Source organism: Vidua macroura, chromosome 5, assembly GCF_024509145.1.
Source record: "Vidua macroura isolate BioBank_ID:100142 chromosome 5, ASM2450914v1, whole genome shotgun sequence".
Classification (NCBI taxonomy): Eukaryota; Metazoa; Chordata; class Aves; order Passeriformes; family Viduidae; genus Vidua; species Vidua macroura.
Genome location: NC_071575.1, coordinates 73,146,323 through 73,161,425, shown reverse-complemented (window position 1 = coordinate 73,161,425; position 15,103 = coordinate 73,146,323). Strand labels below are relative to the sequence as shown.

General features: G+C 60.7%; 1 protein-coding gene across 3 annotated transcripts in view; it reads right to left on the bottom strand.

Moving 5' to 3' along the window:
• The window catches only part of SBF1 (SET binding factor 1), a 66,368-nt gene that overhangs the window by 45,452 nt on the left and 5,813 nt on the right, over positions 1–15,103 (bottom strand). The gene's annotated exons all lie outside the window — the stretch shown is intronic.

Genomic DNA, 15,103 nt, shown 5'->3' with positions numbered 1-15,103 from the left:
CGGCCCTGCAGCCCCCCGCCCCCAAGCCCACCCAGAACAACACCCGAGTGTCTGCTGCGGGGACAAAGGAGCCTCTGTTGCTGTGACGTGTCCCCGCCGGGGGCACGGAGAATGGCCTTTCTATGGAGGGAACAAAGGGGCCGTTTGTGGGGCCGGGGGCGGCCCCGCTGCTCCGGCCACCGCCAGGAAAGCCCACCCGGCCCAGGGCGAGCACACGGTCCCTGTCCCACCCCTGGCCACCAGCATGGGATGGGACAGCCCTGTCCCCACCAGCACCAACGGCAGGTGCTGGCAGCTCCCTGTGCCAATCCCAGGATCCCTGAGGTTGGAAAAGCCCTCTGGGATCACCGAGTCCAAGCTGTGCCCAGTGCCCACCTTGTCCCCAGCCCAGAGCCCTGCGTGCCACCTCCAGGAATTCCTTGGACCTCCAGGGATGGGCACTCCAAACCTCCCTGGGCAATGGAATCCCTGTTCCAGCGCTGGACAACCCTTTCCATGGAGAAATTCTTCCTGAAGTGGCACTTACCGGACCCCCAGTGTCCCCTCCAGCTGTCCCCAAGGCCACATCGCCCCTGTGGCATGGCCACTGTGCCCCCTAGAACAGGACATGCAAAATCCCAAGGAATAATTTCCCACTCGTGGTTCTCTCCATGTTTTAGTGCAATTCCACAGGACAAGGAGCTGGGGAAGGACAAAGCCCTTCCCAGACAGCAGGAACCCTGCAGGAGCAGGGTGACAGGGACACCTCTGGCTCAGCCAAAGGGATTTGGAGGGGATTTAGGGCAAAAGTCTCCACGAAGTCACACCCAGAACAGCAATTCCTGTCCTGAGTGCAGCTAAAAAAAGGGAAAAACTTAGGAATAAGGGCCTCATTCCCTGTTTAAAGGTCAACTCAGTGATGTCTGAGGATGTGCTTGACCTGCTGGACACAGGGAAGATAAGGATCACCCAGGGAAGATAAGGATCACCCACAGCCTGGGACACAGAGCTGGGTGAGGAAGCAAACTGTCTGCATGCAACTCCAGGCTGGAAAAACTCCATCCAGCCACGGAAGGCTTCCCACGGGAGGCAAACCCCTCCAGCCTGGGGTCACTCACTCCCAGTTACAACATCCCGGAGCAGCAGCAGGCAGTGCTGGACCTGGGGACACTCCCAGCACGGCACCTCCACGGAGCACGGCTCTCATTCCCTGTGGAATTCAGGGAGCAATGGCTTTGGCAGGCTCTGGGTGAGGGTGTTTGTAGGAAGCTGAAATGAGGCAGGTGAAGCAGGGGCCAGCGCTGATCCCCCCACCCTGGCTCACACTAGTCCTGCCCCGGGATGTCATTATTCCTCAAACCTCTTCCTAATCCCTCTCAACCTCTCCCAAATCCCCCTCAAATTCAGGAGAAATGTTGTGGAGAGCCATCTCTCTCTGCACGCAGCCCGGGGGCAGTGCCAGGTGCCCTGCCAGGACCTGGGGGTGCAGACTCCCAGGGATCCGGAACGCTGGCAAATCCTTGGCCAAGAGTGCGGCTGGAAAATCCCAGGAGCCTGTGGAATGTGGGGTTCTCCGCTCTCCCAGATCCTGCAGGAAGATCCACTTGGATCCTGCCCACACCCAGCACTTTTGGGATGGCACTCAGCACGTGCCCCGGGGGCCAGGGAAGATCCCAGGATCCAGGAGTGGTCGGTGAAGAGGGAGCAGCCCAGCATGGAATCACTGCTGTCCTGGGAGGTCAGATCCTGGCAGATCCCCACCTCCTCCACCCAAAGCTGGGGCTGGGAGCGGGCTCGGCACAGCCTGGGTAGAGCCCGGCTGTTCCCCGACCCCGTTCCAAGGGAGAGCTGTGTTTATCTTTGGAAACATTAAGGCAGAAGAGGAAGTAATTAAATTTTAAAAACCCCGCCTGCTTCCGAGAGCTCGGCGCAGGAAAGCGCTGCCGGCCCCGAGCGTTCCTGGCAGCGGGACACGGACACGGCCTGCAGCTGCCACTGCTCACCCCGAGCCACGGCTGCAGCAGGAAGTGTTTCCATAAATCCCTGGGGGACACGGCCCCACAACCCCTCAGACCACCACCCACACGGGGCAGGAGCCGGGGGGCCCTTTGGAGGAGCCCTCCAGGAAAATGGGAAGCTGGGAGGGCCCAGGAGCTGCTTTAAGGGATCCCAGGTGACCTCTGAAGGTCCCTTTGGACCTCATATCCTCTGGGGTTCTACAAGAGCAGCCAGGTGACAGTGACACCTGGCTGGGGGGAGACGGTCCAGGAGAGCTCCAGGAGAGCTGCAGAGGGACTGGGGACAAGGCCTGCAGGGACAGGACACAGGGAATGGCTCCCACTGCCAGAGGGCAGGGATGGATGGGATCTTGGGAATTGGGAATTCCTGGCTGGGCTGGAATTGCCAGAGCAGCTGGGGCTGCCCCTGCATCCCTGGCAGTGCCCAAGGCCAGGCTGGACATGGGGACAGTGGGAGGTGTCCCTGCCATGGCAGGGGTGGCACTGCAGGGGCTTTGGGGTCCCTTCCCACCCAAATCATTCCAGGATTCCCTGACTGCATTCCTGGAGCCGGGTGGGTGCTGTGGCTCAGCTCCCCCGGGAGGAGGATCCCGGTGTCCATCGGGAGCGCCGGTGTCCGGCCATGGTCCCGTGGCCAGAGCTGCTAAAAGTGTTTTGGGGAGGAACCTCTGCTATTTTTACCTGATGCCAAATTCCAGCTGCTTCCCGGGGGAGCCATTCCCAGCTCCAGTGGCACCCCGGGTGGTAATTATGGGGCTGCCAACATTTACCCACGGCCTAAAAACAGCCCTGGCTGCTCCCATGGCCCCTCCTGCCCTGTGGGAAAAATATGTGGGATTTACGAAATGGTTTGGGTGGAAGGGACCTCAGAGCCCCTCCAGTGCCACCGTGGGCAGGGACACCTTCCACTGTCCCAGGGGCTCTCCTGGAGCCCCTTCAGGCCCTGCCAGGGGCTCTGAGCTCTCCCTGGGTCCTTCCCCTCTCCAGGTGAACACCCCCAGCTCTCCCAGCCTGGCTCCAGAGCAGAGCTGTTCTCAACTGGCAAAGGGACACAGAGGGACAGTGGGACAGGATCCAGCCACAGGCACAGAGCAGCTCCAAGCTCCAGGACAAAAGGCCTCAGTGCCAGCCCCGCTCCCATCTGTGCCGGGCAATTCCCTGCAGAGCAGCCAAGGACAGAGGGAAACCCCAAACCCAAATCCCAGCCAGGGCCGTTCCTCACGGATCACACGTGGGTGCCCAAGTCCCTCCCTGCTCTGTCCTGCCAGGGCACAGGGAATGCTCCAAGCCCTGCCTCAGTTTGTCTTGACCCTGCAGGGATCATTTCCACCCAGCCTCTGCCAGCATCAACATCTCCCACGAGGGCAGAAGGAGCTTTTGTTCCCTGTGTCCCACACAGGCGGCGGCTGCAGGGCCGGAGCGTGGCACATCCAGGGGGGAGCTCTGCAGGGAGGGACAGTGACAGGAACCACCGGGTAGGAATGGAGAAGTGGGAATGGGGTCAGCTTCCACAGGGGCTCAGCTGGGCTCGGCAGTGCCGGAGCCACCAGAACAGACGCGGGAGGAAACGTCCCACCAATGTGGGAACTTTGAGAATTCCCCGAGAACACACTGACCTGTCCCCAAGGGCCACATCCACACAGCTCTGAAATCCCTCCAAGATGAGGATTTCACCCCTGGGCAAGGGCTGGACAGCCTTTCCAGGAGGAATTTCCCCAAAATCCCCCTTGAGCCTCCCCTGGCCCAGCCTGAGGCCGTTCCCTCTCCTCCTGTCCCTGTTCCCTGGAGCACAGCCCCACCCCCCCGGCTGTCCCCTCCTGCCAGGGACTTGTGCAGAGCCACAAGGTCCCCCCTGAGCCTCCTTTGCTCCAGGCTCAGCCCCTTCCCAGCTCCCTCGGCCTCTCCTGGGGCTCCAGCCCCTTCACCACTCCTCATGGGATCTGTGCTGCAGAAGGGAATCCCCTCCATGAGGGAGGGCCCTCCCCAGGGATCTGCCTCTCCTGGGGCAGTGGGAACAGCGCAGGGTGCACGAGGAGGAAGAGGCTGAATCCAAGGGGAACTGAAACCCCACTGACCACAGACTGCTCCGGGATGGGGAAACGACCCTGCCCTGGAGCCCTCAGCTTCCTCATCGGCATCTCCCAGAGAACCAGGGAATTTTCTGAAGCAGGTACAGCTCCCGTGGAGCAGCAGCAGCCCCAGAGCCTGGAGCTGCCCCTCAGCCTGACCCCACAGCCTGGAGAGGAGCCCTGCTCTGCCCAGGCTCGGCAATGCCAGTCCCTGATCCCCCCAAACCCCATGGCACACCACCCCAGAGGGTCCAGCCGTGGTCCCAGTCCTGCCCCAGTGACCTGGAGCAGCTCCTCACCTCTGATCCTTGGGAATGAGCAGGGAGACGGGAATGGAAGCACCAGGGAGTGCTGCCAGCTCCGAGCCCAGCCAGGGATTCCTGGCATTAGCACATTCCCAGCAACTCCTGCTCCCAATGGACCCCACCAACACCCAGCTCCCCCAAACCCACCTCATCCCCCCACAGGGATTATCTGGGAACGCTGGGACAGGCTGGGATGAGTCCCAAGGTCACAGAGCCGAGTGGTTCTTCCCCAGCGGGTGCTGGGCACTGCCCAGGCTCCCTGGGGAATGGGCACAGCCCTGAGGCTGCTGGAGCTCCCCTCCCAGGGATCCCAGGCTGGGATTGTTGGGGTGTCTGTGCAGGGCCAGGAGCTGGATCCGTGATTCCTGTGGGGCCCTCCCAGCTCAGGATGTCCCAGGATTCACCTGGAGACTTGTCCCTGGAGCTGCTCCCAGCCCAACCCCGGCTCCTGGAGATCAGCAGGACATGGGGCCCTTCCCAGCTTATCCCAGGGGTTTGAGCTGAAGAGGGGAGATGTGGATGGGATATTGGGAAGAAATCAATACAAAACGTGACTCGAAATTCCCCATTTCAGTGGACGTTCCTGGAGAATGCAGTTTGCCAAGTGCAGAGGGACTGGGGACAATCCTGCAGGGACAGGACACAGGGAATGGCTCCCACTGCCAGAGGGCAGGGATGGATGGGAGATTGGGAATTGGGAATTCCTGGCTGGGCTGGAATTGCCAGAGCAGCTGGGGCTACCCCTGGATCCCTGGAATGTCCAAGGCCAGGCTGGGCACTGGGGCTGGAGCAGCCTGGGACAGTGGGAGGTGTCCCTGCCATGGCAGGGGTGGCACTGCAGGGGCTCTGGGGTCCCTTCCCACCCAACCCATTCCAGGATTCCATGACCCTGAGGCACACCCATGCCTCAGGCAGGGGCAGAGGCTCTGTTTGATGGGAAGGGCAGGGAATCCCAGCCCCATGGGATCCTTCCCAGAAGGAAACACAGCTCTGCTCCTCCACCCAAAGCCAACAGAGCCAGGCAGGGGCTGGGCCCTCACACACCTGGGAGCCGCCCTGGAGGGGATCCTGGGGAGCAGAGGACAAGGTTGGAAGGGGTTCCATGAGACTTGAGGAGCTCCTCCATCTCCACCAGCCTAAAATCCCCCATTTCCCAAAAGAACTCAGCTGAAATCCTTGGATCACTTTGACTTTGAGGAAGACAGGAAAGCCTCGCTGGAGTAAGGAAGATGAATTCCTTGTCCTGTGGAGCAGAGGAGAATCCAGCTGGAGCAGGAGTGCTCCTCACGGATGTGCCTGGCACATTCCACACATGGAGCTTCCAGCCTTGGAATGACAGCTCAGACCCGAGAGAGCAAACATTCATCTGTGCTGCTGCTCTGCCAGGAAAACTGAGAATCGCGGAATCCTGGGATGGGCTGGGTGGGAAAGGACCCCAGAGCCCCTCCAGTGCCACCCCTGCCATGGCAGGGACACCTCCCACTGTGCCAGGTGCTCGGCCACGGCCGCCCCTCTGCCCCAAACTGCTCCACTTCCCCCACGGCAAAACCCTGATTTCCCAGAAAAGAAAAAAGCACTTGGAATTTGACCCAAACAAATCCCATCTCTGGCGTAGAGGTTTTTCCAAACCCTCAGCAAGTGACTGACCCCCCGTTCGGCCAAAACATCTTGGGATTTACCAAGCTGGACAAAAAAAAAAAAAAACAACCATTAAAGAGTTCAACAATAAAATAAACAACCACAAACCACCGAGATGACACACGAGGGGTAAAACCAAGTCAGGCATGAGGCAGAGGTCAGGGGAAAATGAGCAACAAACTACTGAAAAATACCAAAAAATGGGAATGAACGATAAATTCAACAGGAACACCGAAAATTCAAACATTTTCTCCAGTGTCAGTTTCCTGTCCCGCTTGGATTTTCAGGAATATTGAGTGATGTCCGTGCTGACCCCGTCCCCCCGGGGATTTCAGCAGCACAGCTGGTTCCAGACACACCAGTCCCAGCAAAAAAAACACCTAAAACCCCCAAAACCACTGGCTAACTGCCAGAAAATCGGGCAAACACGCTGCAAGCATTCCAAACTTGGACATGGATTAAGGATTAAGGCTGGTTTGGATGCACAGAGCTCGGGGGAGGAAGGATGGGAGGGACCCCCCCAAGCCCCATCCCAGAGCAGAAGCGACATTCCCAGAGGCAGGAACTATCCCAGAGCCCTGGGGATAATCCCTGCGTGGGCACACGGGGCTGGGATAAATCCAGGGCTGGGATAAATCCCACAGACACATCCCAGGCCTGCCCGGGACCGCTGGAAACATGGAGTGATCCCAGTGGGGATCCCATTCCCATCCCGGGAATGGGAACCCAGCAGTGACCCCAAAAGGCTCCAGGAAAACAGCGGTGCCGAGAGGATTGTGGGGTGATGTGGCTGGGGACAGAGGCACAGCCCCGTGTCCAGGGGTCCTGGGTGGACACCAGGGGGAGGGAGCACATGGAGGCTCCTGACAGGAATAACTGCATGGACTAGAAAGTGGGAAAAATGCCCCAAACCTGCCCAGGACGAGACAAGGAGCATTGGAACTGCACTGGATGAGCCCAGCACCTCCCCATTCCCTCCTTCCCACCCATCCCAGACTGGAGCAGGAGCTGGGATGAGCCCAGCACGTTCCCATTCCCTCGCTCCAGACCCGGGGAGAAGAGTCCACATTTTCCATCAAACATTTCTGGGAAAAGATCCAAGAGCTGTGAGCAGCTCCCGACTCTCCCTGCTCCTCCAGAGCCCCTTCCTTCCTCATCCTCCTTTTGCCCAAAGCCAGGGCCTGGAGATGGGATTTTGTTTTTGGGGTGGTGCACAGTGACATTCCCACCTTGTCCCCCTTTTTCTGCCACTCCCTTCCAGCCACCCCAGTGCTTGGAAAATTCCATGAACCCCAAAGCCCTCATGGGCTGGGATGAGGCAGCAGAGCCAAGGAAAATAATGTGCAATAATCTCACTGAAATTATTTCAGGGACAGAGAATGGGATGGCTGCAAGAGGGAAACCATTCCCTGTGTCCTGTCCCTGCAGGCCTTGTCCCCAGTCCCTCTCCACCTCTCCTGGAGCCCCTTTAGGCCCTGCCAGGGGCTTTGAGCCCTCCCTGGAACCTTCTCTTGTCCAGGTGGGCACCCCCAGCTCTCCCAGCCAGGCTGGTGACACTGGCACTGTCCCTCAGACAAGCTTGGACTGGCTCAGGAGGACTTATCCCGGGTTATCCCAGGAATTCCTGTGTGCCAGAGCCTCTGCTCTGCTCCCAGCACTGGCACCCGGTGCTGCAGGAATATTCCCTAAGAGGAATTTGGCACCTTCAAGGGCCAGGGTCCTTCCTGAGCCTGAGGCAACAGAGAGGCAGCAGAACCCCTTGGACACTGCCAGGGAGCTCTGGGAAGGGGCTGGAGCCCCAGGAGAGGCCGAGGGAGCTGGGAAGGGGCTCAGCCTGGAGCAAAGGAGGCTCAGGGGGGACCTTGTGGCTCTGCACAAGTCCCTGGCAGGAGGGGACAGCCGGGGGGGTCAGGCTGTGCTCCAGGGAACAGGGACAGGAGGAGAGGGAACGGCCTCAGGCTGGGCCAGGGGAGGTCAGGGTGGGCACCAGCAGGAATTTCCTCATGGAAAGGGGGTCAGGCCTTGGCAGGGGCCGCCCAGGGAGCTTTGGAGCCCCCATTCCTGTTGGGATTTCAAAGCCATGTGGATGTGGGACTTGGGGACAGGTCAGTGGTGGCCTTGGCAGTGCTGGAGAACGGTTGGACTGGATGAGCCCTGAGGGATTTTCCACCCAAAATAATTCCATGATTCAATTAAAAACACCCAACAGAAGAGAGAAGCACAAGAGCTGCACGTGGGGGTCAGGTGGAGCAGCTGCGGCCAGGTGAGCTCCTCACAGGGACAAACACCCCCAGGTGACCTCCCCCCATGTCTGAACAATGTCACCCAGCCCTCAGCACACCCCTTCCCCCTTTTTTTGGAGCTCCAGCATCCTGGAAGGTGGGCAGGCCCTGGCACAGGTGCCCAGAGCAGATGGGGCTGCCCCTGGATCCCTGGCAGTGCCCAAGGCCAGGCTGGGCACTGGGGCTGGAGCACCTGGGACACTGGGAGGTGTCCCTGCCATGGCAGGGCTGGCACTGCAGGGGCTTTGGGGTCCCTTCCCACCCAACCCATTCCATGAATCCATGTCACTGTTCTGTGAGCACAGCAGGGTCCTGTCCTGTCCCCTCCTGGGGGTCCCTGGCCGGGGCTGACCCTATCCACGCTCCCTCCCCCCGTCCCCATCCCAGCAGCACTGAGCCAGGAAACCCCGGTAAATCCCGGGATTTACTTGGAGCCTGGCAGTCTCCATCTGGACCAAGAGCTGCAAATCCCACAGCAGCCTTGCCCGGGATGGGACAGGTCCCCCAGGCTGGCACTGCTCCCAGGACATCTCAGCAAGTCCCCAGGTGCTGCCTCGGGGAGCCACAGAGTCCCTCCTCTCCCCCCGGCTCTGGGGCAGGACACGGTCCCTTCCCTCCCTTCCCACTGGGAATTCTGTCCTGTGCCACATCCATCCTTCCCCACCCATTTGGGGTTCCCCACTGTGCCAGGTGTGCTGCCAGCTGTTCGGCCCTGCAGCATTCCCAGGCACCCCAGGAGCTTGGGGTCAAATCCTTAACAGGGATGTGTCCAATTCCATGGGCTGACAGCACCAGGGGAAACTGGGACTGGTTTGGGGCAGGGGGGGCTCTTTGGTTTTGGGGTTTTTTGTTTGTTTTCATAACTCCACAAGGATATGGATCCTCCTGGAGCTTCATCCAGTGCTCCCACTGGGGCACAGACTGGAATTTCACCTCTCAAAGTGGAACTGCCTCCTTGGTCAGGATATCAGCCCCACATCCCTATCCCATCCCTGGCCCCACATCCCTGCAGCCCCATCCCATCTCCCATCCCATCCCCAGCCCCACATCCCTGTAGCCCCATCCCATCTCCAGCCCCACATCCCTGCAGCCCCATCCCATCTCCCATCCCATCCCCAGCCCCACATCCCTGCAGCCCCATCCCATCTCCCCACGGAGACGAGATCCCCACCTCCTTTCCCTCACCTCCACACCCTCTCCAGCCTTCCCCTCCTCGGACGTTCCCTTCTCCCACTCCCTGCAGGCTCACACACGCTCTGCACGAGGTGTGAAGGAGAATTTCCCCTTTTATGGTGAAAGGCAGCAAATCCCAGCTGGGGGAGCTGCCCCCAGCCCTGCTCCTCCCCCCACACCCCACCACCGTCCCCGGGATGGGCTCCACAGCTCCCAGCTGCTCCCTCCGCTTCCCCCCGCGCTTCCTACGGGCTCTGGAGCCGGGAACAGATTTCTCCCAGGATGACTCAGAGGATCCCAGCCCTGTGCCTGTCTCATGACTTCACCCCGGCAGGCTCCAGGCTGGAGTGCTGGATTTCTGGGGCTGCCGATTCATCCCCACGTGCCGCCCGGCTGGGATGACGGATCACATTCCTCCTGCCTGGCCCGCTGCCACCTGCATCCCTCACGGCCAGGAGGAACGGCTGGCACACGCCCATGGATGCTCAGAAGGGCCTTTGGGAAAAAGGAACTGCTTTTTCTCGGGGAAAAAAAACTTCCCTGAAAAGGCCAAGATTGCAATCAGGGGATCCTGGGATGGGTCGGGTGGGAAGGGAGCTCAGAGCCCCTGCAGTGCCACCCCTGCCATGGCAGGGACACCTCCCACTGTCCCAGGCTGCTCCAGCCCCAGTGTCCAGCCTGGCCTGGGGCACTCAAAGGGATGGGATTGAAGGAAGGAGCTCCAGCAGCTCTTGGAGCTGCTCCCTGAAACCAGACCTGGATCCCAAACACGGCAAACCTCGAGTTCTGCACCAGCGTTAAACAGAAGTACAAAATCCTCGATGGAATTCCCAAGAGATCCAACGCTTGTGAAAGGTCCTCATATAAAACCAGAGTTGCCAAGAAAACCTCAGGTCAGAGGGAGAATCCAGAAGAAAATCCACATTCCTCCCTCTGTGTTAATGATAGTGAGGTGACTGCACTGCCAGGACTTGGGAGGAAAAACAGAAAACAGGGATGCCAGGGAGAGTGAGAAGAATGTGGATGCAGATCATGTGTGACAGGAGCAAAGCCGCCTCCAAACATGGCCCAAACCCATCCAAACAGCAGGGAAAGAAAACATGAAGTGAAAACACAGACCTGAGCCAGGAGAGCTGAGAGGAACTCGGAGAGGGAGGAAGGAGAAGTTAAATGGACGGAGAAATTCCGCAGGAGAGCCCCACTCTGCTGGGAGAAGCCGGGTCAGGAGAGGCAGGGAATGGCTCTGGGACACCCAGGCTGCAGTGCCACTGTCCCCCCTGCCCTGCTGGCACGTCACCAGGACAGCGCTGTGGTCACCGGGAGAGGGACTTGGGACAAGGGGGAACGGCCTCCACTGCCAGATGGAATTAGACGGGATATCGGCAAGAAATTCTTGGCTGTGAGGGTGCTGAGGCACTGCCACGCTGTGCCAGGGCTGGGCCACCCTTTCCGTGGGGAAATCCCTCCTGATGTCCACCCTGTGCCCTCCCCTGGCCCAGCCTGAGGCCATTCCCCTTCTTCCTGTCCCTGTTCCCCGGAGCAGAGCGGGCCCCACCTGGACCCGCCCTCCTGTCAGGGAGCCGTAGGAAACCACCTTCCTGGGCTTTCCACACATCACTGCAGGAATTCCCAGCCCTGGGAACACCTGACACATCCCCAGGCCGAGCTGAGAGCCCGCTCCTGCAGCAATCAGCTCTCCCTGCTCCCGGGAGGAACCGGCACTGTCTGACCTCCTTCCTGCTGAGCTCACCTCGATCCCACCCAGGAGCTTATCCCTGTCCTTTCCAATCACCGGCCAGTGCAGAGGAGCCCAGCTGCCGCTGCCTGCGCTCATCCCCTGAAGCCACCAGAGCCACAGTTCTGCTCATCCCTAAGGGCAGCCCGCGGCACTGCACGGAGAGGGCGGAGAGGGCGAAGCCAGCCATTGTCCTCGGCCGGGCCCGACAGAGCCGCTGTGTCCCAGGGACAGCGGGGCGGTGTCCCCACAGCTGCGGCCCAGCCCTGTGTCCCCAGAGCCCCGCAGAGGGACAGCGAGGCCGGAGCAGCGTTACCTGCCCTCGGTTCAGCTCCTCCCCAGCTTTCCCCGCTGAGGGATACAGAAGCTGGCAGGTGAAGGGGCAGGTGAACACCCAGCTGGCACCTCCCGACGCCTGGCTGGGCTTCCTGACGGGAATTTGCTGCAGGGCTGTGACTGCGGGTAGCTCAAAAACACCAAACACCAGGGCAAGGTCCTAAAACCAGGGCAGAGGCTTTTCCCACATAAAACAGCAACAATATGGCAGCTTTGGAGCAGAGCTGACTCGGAATCAGGGAAATGTTTGGGTTGGAGCAGCATTGGGTCCGACCATTCCCCAGCACTGACCACGTCCCCAGGTGACTGGCACAGGGCTGGACAGCCCTTTCCAGGAGGAATTTCCCCAAAATCCACCCTGAGGCTCCCCTGGCCCAGCCTGAGGCCGGTCCCTCTCCTCCTGTCCCTGTTCCCTGGAGCACAGCCCCACCCCCCCGGCTGTCCCCTCCTGCCAGGGACTTGTGCAGAGCCACAAGGTCCCCCCTGAGCCTCCTTTGCTCCAGGCTCAGCCCCTTCCCAGCTCCCTCAGCCTCTCCTGGGGCTCCAGCCCCTTCCCAGCTCCGTTCCCTGCCCTGGACAGGAGGCTTGGGAGGGACAATGTGCAGGAGGCCACTGTCACTGTTCCCGTGGATGCAGGGCCAAGCCCCTCGGAGCATCCTGGCTGGGATCAGAATCTGATCAGACCAGCACGGCCCCAACCCTGCCTTGGTGGCCTGGGGAGGGTGTGACAGCGACAGTGGCAGTGACAAGACACAAGGGGCCTTATCTGGGCCATCAGCAGGGCCCGGCTGGGCAGGAAGGTGCTGCAGAGCTCACGGAGGAGCTGCTTTGCTGCACTTCCTGCAGCTGCCCACAGAGACACCTCAGCCGCACACACACCACGGGCGGCTCTTCCTCCCCAGAAATCCCCCTCGTGCTGCCACATCTCGACCGAACAGCTCAGACGCACAAAAATAACGTGTGAGACTCTGCAGATCCCGGCGAGGAGGCCGCGACGTGCGGCTGCTCCCTGCCAGGGGACACGTGGCACTGGAGCCACTCCATACACACAAACCTCTGGAACTGGTGCGGGAGGAAGGGAGAGGCAGGGCCCTCACTGCTGCTCTCCACGTGCCCCGACCCCTAAACCAGTCCCCAGCCCCTTCCACAGGCTCCCACCAGTCCCTAAATCCTTCCACAGGCTCCCACCAGTCACCAAATCCCTTCTCAGGATCCCACCAGCCCCCAAACCCTCCAAGAGGGTCCCATCGGTCCCCAAACCCTCCAAGAGGGTCCCATCGGTCCCCAAACCCTCCAAGAGGGTCCCAACGGCCCCCAAACCTTCCAAGAGGGTCCCAACAGCCCCCAAACCTTCCAAGAGGGTCCCAACGGCCCCCAAACCTTCCAAGAGGGTCCCATCGATTCCCAAACCTTCCAAGAGGGTCCCAACGGCCCCCAAACCCTCCAAGAGGGTCCCAACGGCCCCCAAACCCTCCAAGAGGGTCCCATCAGTCCTTAAATCACCCTAGAGGGTCCCACCAGTCACTAAGCTCTCCCAGAGGGTCCCAGCAGTCCCCAAATCACCCCACAGGGTCCCACCAGTCACCAAACCTCCCCAGAGGGTCCCACCAGCACCCAGATCACCCCACAGGGTCCCACCAGTCACCAAGGACCCTCTCAGAGGGTCGCAGCAGCCCCCAAACCCTCCAGGCTCCCCTGGCAGCAGCTGCCACCCCGGGAGGGACGAACACGCTCCGGGTAGGGGAAGGCTCATTCCCAGGAGCAGGAATTCCCTGCCCCGAGGCTGGCAGGCTCTCCAGCTCGCCTCTGCCACACGAGCAGCATTTAGTGGTCAGGAGCTCTGGAGCCACAGCAGGAACAGAGCGGCCCTGGAGGCGTCACCGCCGCCATCCCGGAGAGAGGGGGCAGAAAAGCTCCTGCAGATCCCAGCCAGCCCCACCGGACCAGCCCTGCTCCCCCAGGTGTGGCAGGGAACCAGACCAAAGGGGTTTTGGGGGCTGACTCCTCCTCCTGCAGCCCGGGGAGCTCCAGGGCACGTTCCAAGTGGGGTTTGTTTGTGTTTTAGCGCCCATAAAACCGCAGCTGCTGCTCCAGCCCAGCGCCGGGAACGGGAAAAGGGAACTGGCTGCAAGGAAAGGCTTCAGATTCGGGGAAAACACGAGCTGCGGTGAGAGAGACCAGAGGGAAAAGTGCTAAATCCGCACTGGCAGCAAACAAAATGTCACCAAGAAATGGGGCAAGGATCTCAGTACAGCACCTGGGTTAGGGCTCTGTGCCCACCTCACCTTCAGCCACCTTCCCAAAACACGGACTGTCACACTCCAAGGAATACCAGACACCATCCCCGGTCACAGCAGCAGGGAATTCTGGCAAGGAAACCCAGCTGGACACACAAATGTGTCCAAAGGGGGAGACATTACCAGTTCAGAGCTGCAGCTCTGATTTCCCTGCTCAGGGGCTGCTCCAGGTCCACTCTGACCCATCCCACACCACTGATAACAACATGGAAAAGGAGGGGACAGCCGGGGGGGTCGGGCTGTGCTCCAGGGAACAGGGACAGGAGAAGAGGGAACGGCCTCAGGCTGGGCCAGGGCAGGCTCATGGGGGACATCAGCAGGAATTTCCCCATGGAAAGGGGGTCAGGCCTTGGCAGGGGCTGCCCAGGGGGGTTTGGAGCCCCCATCCCAGTCGGAATTTAAAATCCATGTGCATGTGGCACTTGGGGACAGGTCAGTGGTGGCCTTGTCAGTGCTGGGCATGGTTGGACTGGATGGGCTCTGAGGAGTTTTCCAACCTAAACAATTCCATGACTCCAAGATGAATCTCTCCCCATCCACAAACACAACTCGGTGGAGCTGGAGGAGCTCAGGCCCAGCTCAGGCACTGCCCGGGGACAGCTCTGGCCCTGTCACTGCCCTGTCACTGTCACTGCTTGGCCTCTGACTCCCGGGTGGGACCTGCAGCCCACAGAGCTGCTCCTCCCGGGCAGGAGTTCAAAGGGAAGGAGAGGAGGATTCATGGAGCAGCTGGGATCAGAAGAGCCGCAGTTCCCAGGCCTGGATGCAGCTGGAAGCTGTGGGGGCTGGCGGGAGGGGTGACCCCTTCCAGAGGCAGCCAGTGGCTGCACACGGAATCAGGGAATCCCAGACTGGTCTGGGTGGGAAGGGAGCTCAGAGCCCCTGCAGTGCCACCCCTGCCATGGCAGGGACACCTCCCACTGTCCCAGGCTGCTCCAGCCCCAGTGTCCAGCCTGGCCTTGGGCACTGCCAGGGATCCAGGGGCAGCCCCAGCTGCTCTGGCAATTCCAGCCCAGCCAGGAATTCCCAATTCCCAAGATCCCATCCATCGCTGCCCTCTGGCAGTGGGAGCCATTCCCTGTGTCCTGTCCCTGCAGGCCTTGTCCCCAGTCCCTCTGCAGCTCTCCTGGAGCCCCTTTGGGCCCTGGAATGTGCTGGAAGCTCTCCCTGGATCCTTCCCTTCTCCAGATCAGCACCCCCAGCTCTCCCAGCCTGGCTCCAGAGCAGAGGGGCTCCAGCCCTGCAGCAGCTCCAGGGCCGCTCTGGATTTG